Genomic DNA, 6,000 nt, shown 5'->3' with positions numbered 1-6,000 from the left:
CATTCCTGCAGACCTGATGTATTTACTTCAGTCAACGGAGGGCGAGCCTCAACAAATCAGGTCGTCATTGCTGCGTTTAATTAAATCATTTTTAAATAGCATTAGATTTTATGATTTAGGATTCCCAACATTCAGAATTATCCTTTTTTTTTTAAACAAGGATGTTTATGTCAGTAGTGCAGCATTGTATTTTTTTTCTACCAACAAGGTTTTACATGATTGTGTCTCAACATAAGGGTCATGTTGAAAATATCATGGGTCTTAACATAAATCCTGCACCGTGTAAATATTTATGCTCCTTGTAGAGGTTCACCCTGAATTATCAGGCAGAAAATCGATGGTGATTGTGCTGGAGTTAGGAAGATTTGTACGTCGTTTCAGACCCCGAGAGCTCAAACCTGTTAACATACGGTAATCAGGAAAAGGACATGATGAAATTTTGACTACAACTTCTCCACCACTGCGTGTCCAGGACAAGAAATGGAGCTAAATGAGAACGCAGAGTGTGGGATCATTTTAAAACAAGTCCATTTATAAGTTAAGTTTCACATTTGAAGGCTGTTGAAGAAAAAAAAAGTACATTTGTGAAACAGCACTTGTGCTGCTTCTGTAAGAGTTCCAGGATGATAAAAAGGCATCATAATGAAAGCTGACAATAGGAGCCGCAGCAGAAATAGCAGACTGTCACACCGTGTGTGGTCAGAACAGCCGCAATGGAATTGAAATTATTTTTCTCATATTTTATGAAAGGGGGCTGCACGGTGGTGCAGTGGTCAGCACTGTGGCCTCACAGCAAGAAGGTTCCGGGTTCGAGTCCCGGCTCGGGCGCGGGATCTTTCTGTGTGGAGTTTGCATGTTCTCCCCGTGCCTGTGTGGGTTCTCTCCGGGTACTCCAGCTTCCTCCCACCGTCCAAAGACATCAAGAGGGGACGAGGCTGATTGATACTCTAAATTGACCGTAGGTGTGACTGTGAGTGTGAATGGTTGTCTGTCTCTATGTGTCGGCCCTGCGATGGACTGGTGACCTGTCCAGGGTGAACCCCGCCTCTCACCCGTAGACGCTGGGATAGGCTTCAGCCCCCCCGCGACCCTTACTTGTAAGGAATAAGCGGAAGACGACGATGGATATTTTATAAAAGGGGCGGCACGGCGGTGCAGTGGTTACCCGTCCAAGGTAAACCCCTGCTGGGATAGGCTCCACCCCTCGCGACCCTTAACAGGATTATCGGTAGAAAATGGATGGAAGGATGGATATTTAATGAAAGTAGACACATTGCGTTATGGATCTTTGATTACAGATTTTTTTTTCAGGTCATCCTTGAATCCCAGAGAATGTTTATAACACATCTGAAGCATTCCCCTCAAGACCTCCCTGAAACATCGTGATAAAAGCGGGATGTACGGACGGACAGCCTGAAAGTGCCTCCTGTCTGTGGCTGCCAAATACTTCACTGTCATGACTGAATTCTTCCAGTCACTTGAAGTCGGAAACTGAATCAAAAGGATGGAAAACAAACTCCAGTTCTTTTTAATTATTCAGAAAATTAACTGCAACAACACAGACAAATGGGGGGGGGGGGGGGGGGGGGGGAGTCTATCCCAGCAGCTACGGGTGACAGGTAGGCCAGTCCATCACAGGGCCATCATATAGACAGACAACCACTCACATTCACAGTCACACCTATGGTCAATTTAGAGTCTGGATTAACCTGGTCCCGTCTTTGGACTGTGGGAGGAAGCTGGAGTACCAGAGAGAACCCACACAGGAACAGGGAGAACATGGAGACTCCATATAGAAAGATCCCGTGCCCAAGCCGGGACTCGAACCGGGAACATTCTTGCTGTGAGGCAAAAGTGCTGACCACTGCACCACCGTGCCACCCCAAATGAAACCCTTACAGATAAAGAAATATTAGGTAAAAGCACAGTGCAGAGTGAAAAGACTACAGTCCAGCAGAGAGGACAATGACAGAGACACTATTTAAAAAGTCTGATGTACTCAGATCTCAACCGCTATCAGACATTTCAATCTTCCTGCATCTGGAGTACCTTTCTGGTTCAACGATGATGTCATATGATGTGTCTGAGCGTCCCCCAGAGAATTCAGTCTTCAATGAACTCCAAGAAGGTACAAGTGAGCGGATATTTCTTCTTTCTGCTACTCTGATATGCTGTGTACACAACCGCCCTGCTGAGCATCTGCAGCGGCCACAAAAGCAATGTTTGTCACGTGTTGAGTTTATGTTGCCAAGACAGTGCAGAGGTGGCACGGACACAGAAATGTTTAGCTGCTTCGTTGTGCTCTCGTGCATGATAATTGCATGTTTACACGCGCACAATATATAATATTTCATGCAGAAATGACACGGGATTCCTCAGGAATACTTGAACATAAACGCTGCTGGATGAGCAAGCAGAGACAGGCGCCAAAGCATTTTGCATGTGTAAATTAGAATTTTATGGTTTGCTAAATCGCAAAAATGGCCATTATTTAAATAAAAACATGAAAACTGTTACATTTAAATGTGTAAATTTCTTTTTACTGCTTGGAGAAACAATCTTCTTATGCCACGTATGGCCAAATTAGCCTTCAGGAGCACTCTCAGGAGGAGTGGATTCCCCTCGCTGGCCTCTCTTCGCTGGCAGCGGGCCATCTCTCTATAGCTGTAGCGCCCAACTGTGCATGTTAGAGCTGCCTCTCGCTGTTTTTCTGGTCCCAGAGGTGTTTGCTTTTCTCTGATGACACAGCAATTGTGACCAAACTGTCATAAATGTGATATCTAAATACACTTCACTTGACTTTTAATTTAAATCAGTGTGACAGCTCAAAATAAAAGGAAGTTTAACAGGCTGAATTTATGTTACTAAAATGAAACGCTTCCTTGATGCTTAGGGAAAAATACTTTACTCAGACATAAATGTGAAACAAAAGATTGATAAATAATGCACATCTTCACCTACTGATGACTTGAAACGTTCTTTTTAATGTCAGTACTCAACCCCCCCCCCCGAGAAAACCAAGCAGTTAATCATGCAAAAAGTATATAAATATAAATTCAATGACCACTGACTGCTAAACGTTACATTTGACCACTTGAGTAAGACTTCAAATATGCTTTGGCTCCTTTTTTTGATGTATTAAATACACAAAAGGATATTTTGATGATCTCCTCGGTCGCGCATCCGTAGACTTTTTCACCTGGTGTGATCTAAACGTGATCCATGATGCCTCCACACTTGCAGGGCTTATTTTTCCACAGGAGCGTCGACTTGTACTGTGTAATTAGAAATTAGACACCGCAAACATGACAGATTAATGTCTGACCTCCTGTCCCGCGTGTAAAGCCTCCATGACATGTTAACAGGTACTGAGTGATCCCTGCAGGCTCAACGTGCAGATCTGAGTCTTTTCAGCCTCCAAAAGCTGTAAGCGGTCGATGGTATTTGATGTCCACAGAAGGTTCCACTCATCCCAAGTGCAGCGGACAGATCTTTCTTCAGCTCGTTCCCAAACCCACATTTTCCTCCCATCGGTGTTCCGGCATGTTCTCCCTCTCCTAGTGAGCCTAATCTCCTCCCTCTCCATCCGTGCTCGTGAGAGAGTTTCACCTGAAGCTGTAGGATTGTTTGAGCAGATTATTAAACAAAAAAGAAGAAAAAGACTTCACGTTCTTATAATTTGGAGGATGAAATTCAAAGACTCACAACAGCTGTCCCAGAGTCGTCGTCGATCAATCAAACAATCAATAGTTCTCGGTTATGCCATGTAGCCATTTGCACAGAATCTTACCAACTGCTAACAAATTAAATACACCAAAGGTCATTAACTCTGAACTATGTTGAACATAATCCAGATGGCAATTATGTCCATCACCACAGCCTCTCTCAGGCAGACAGTGAAGTAATTATGTCTCATGTGGCTCTGGTGGGAGCTTTCAGAACATAAAACTTTAAATTCCTCCCTTTATTTTACCAACTGCCTGTTTTAACAAGTCGGGAAGCCGTTCTTAATTCTCTCTTGCTTCTCAATCTTAAAAAGACATTCCAGAGTCATGAATATGTAATTTTGCAAATTTGCATTGTACTTATATCCAACATTATCCAAGTATTATTGACTAAATCTACATTACTAATGTATAATGGTTCATTGTAGAGCAGCAACACATTACGCATTACGATTGCAAATGTGATACATTCTTCTGTAAAACCAAAGTAGGCCTCAGGGCCCAATTTTAAAGAGGATAGTTTATACATAAATGAGTCTGTATGAATATGCGTGCATGTGCGGAAGCTCTAATTGTCTGGTATTATAAATCACATAAAGGCCTGTGACGAGAATATTCTTCTTAATTACCTCGACTTCCTAAAGAGCATCTGGGACATTTTCTTGTGTTGTGTAATTTTTTTATCAATAATTTATTCATTCGACACCCTGCTGTTCCTTGACACATTCTTAATCTTTATATATAATCCTGCCACTTTGTTAAACAATTGTAGCACACATGCAACACTTATTGGTTTAATGAATGATTACAAATGAAAGGAAACCGCTGGTATGAAACTTAATCGGGCATCAGTGCCACTTGAATAAAGAATGTCTTTATGGGAACGATATTTTAGAAGGTACGGTACAGCCTGATAATAATTCACTGAGAATAAAGATTTCATTTTCATTGAAGTAGCAAATCCTCAGGTGGTACAAAGATGAAACATCCTGCACACTCCCAAACTCATCCAGCAGGGTTTTGTCATTCTTCCTTGATTACATAGAGTCCTACTGATATGCATTTGGGGTTGACAAACTCTTAGGGAACATCTCTTTGCAGCTAAACAGTGCCACAAATAAGACAGAAATATGATATCAGTTTTCTAAACACTGATACGGGTCTCTATGTACATCTGCCTGTGTATCTGAGGAGTATACAGTCTTCGATATACAGCGTGTGGTCAGAAAGAAAACCCAGACCCCCATCAAAGTGTGCCCAGAGAGCATGCGCTCAACTAACGTGAAGACATATTGACTTTCACTGGATGCAGCCATTAATCTTGTGGTCAGGCAGCAGTTTGTATGTGACAAATAACAGCCTGCTGGTAAACAAAAAACAACAAACTGAAAGACACAAGCAGCGTTTACCTTCCAAATATATGTATATCTATATATCCATGTGAACATGAAAGGTCTGCAAAAATCAAGTCAGACAGCCTGTCACAGATGCTGCAGAACACAAGTGAGAGGTAGACATTAGTGTCTAAAGACTACAAGCATGGTGCAGACGTACCTTTCATGAGATACAGGATCTCGCTCTCCCTTTCAGTGGTGAATGGGTTTTTTTGCCAGTATGTTAATTCAATGTCGAGCAGAGATGCTTTGAGTGAGGATATATAGGGATGCGCTTGAAGGAGCACATCAAAGCAGCAATGATCAGCCTGCTTTATGTTCCATGTACATCATCAAAGTGGTGTTTAGGAGCTGCTGATGGACAATCCCTTAGTTACCCTGGAGGGGGGGAGGGGGGGGGATTCGAAACTCACAGGAGCATGTGGAGGTTTTGTGAGGAATAAAAAGTTTCTCCCCAATTCCAACCCAAACTGAAGGCAATGGCAGAAAACAAATGCAGTTTACAGCCCGGCTTTACAAGAATTCCAAGTAATGCATTCTTCAAAACACGTCTGAAATCATTTTTGGCCATTAATGTGTGAACCGAGCCTCTTTAAAGTGAAAATTTATCTTCAAGATGCGAGCAAGAATGGTGGGTGACACATGGGATATGAAACACCTGCAGCAGACGTGTCTCACTCCAAACACAGGTGGAAATTATTTTCACTGCTCATCCACTGCATTCTTTCATTTGCTTCAGCCCCTGCCATTCTTGCTGAGATGCTGCTGTCTCACACCTTTCGACAATGTGGCTTTTCAAGGAGACACAGAGCAAAACTAACAAGACGCCAACAACCAGGGCGAGAAGGGTTGCACTGTATAACCTGATGGGTGAGGGAGAC

Source organism: Aulostomus chinensis, chromosome 13 (assembly GCF_037954235.1).
Source record: "Aulostomus chinensis isolate RoL2024-O1b breed Wild chromosome 13, RoL_Achi_v1.0, whole genome shotgun sequence".
Lineage (NCBI taxonomy): Eukaryota > Metazoa > Chordata > Actinopteri > Syngnathiformes > Aulostomidae > Aulostomus > Aulostomus chinensis.
The sequence above is the reverse complement of the archived record's forward strand: the minus strand, read 5'-3'. Positions refer to the sequence as shown.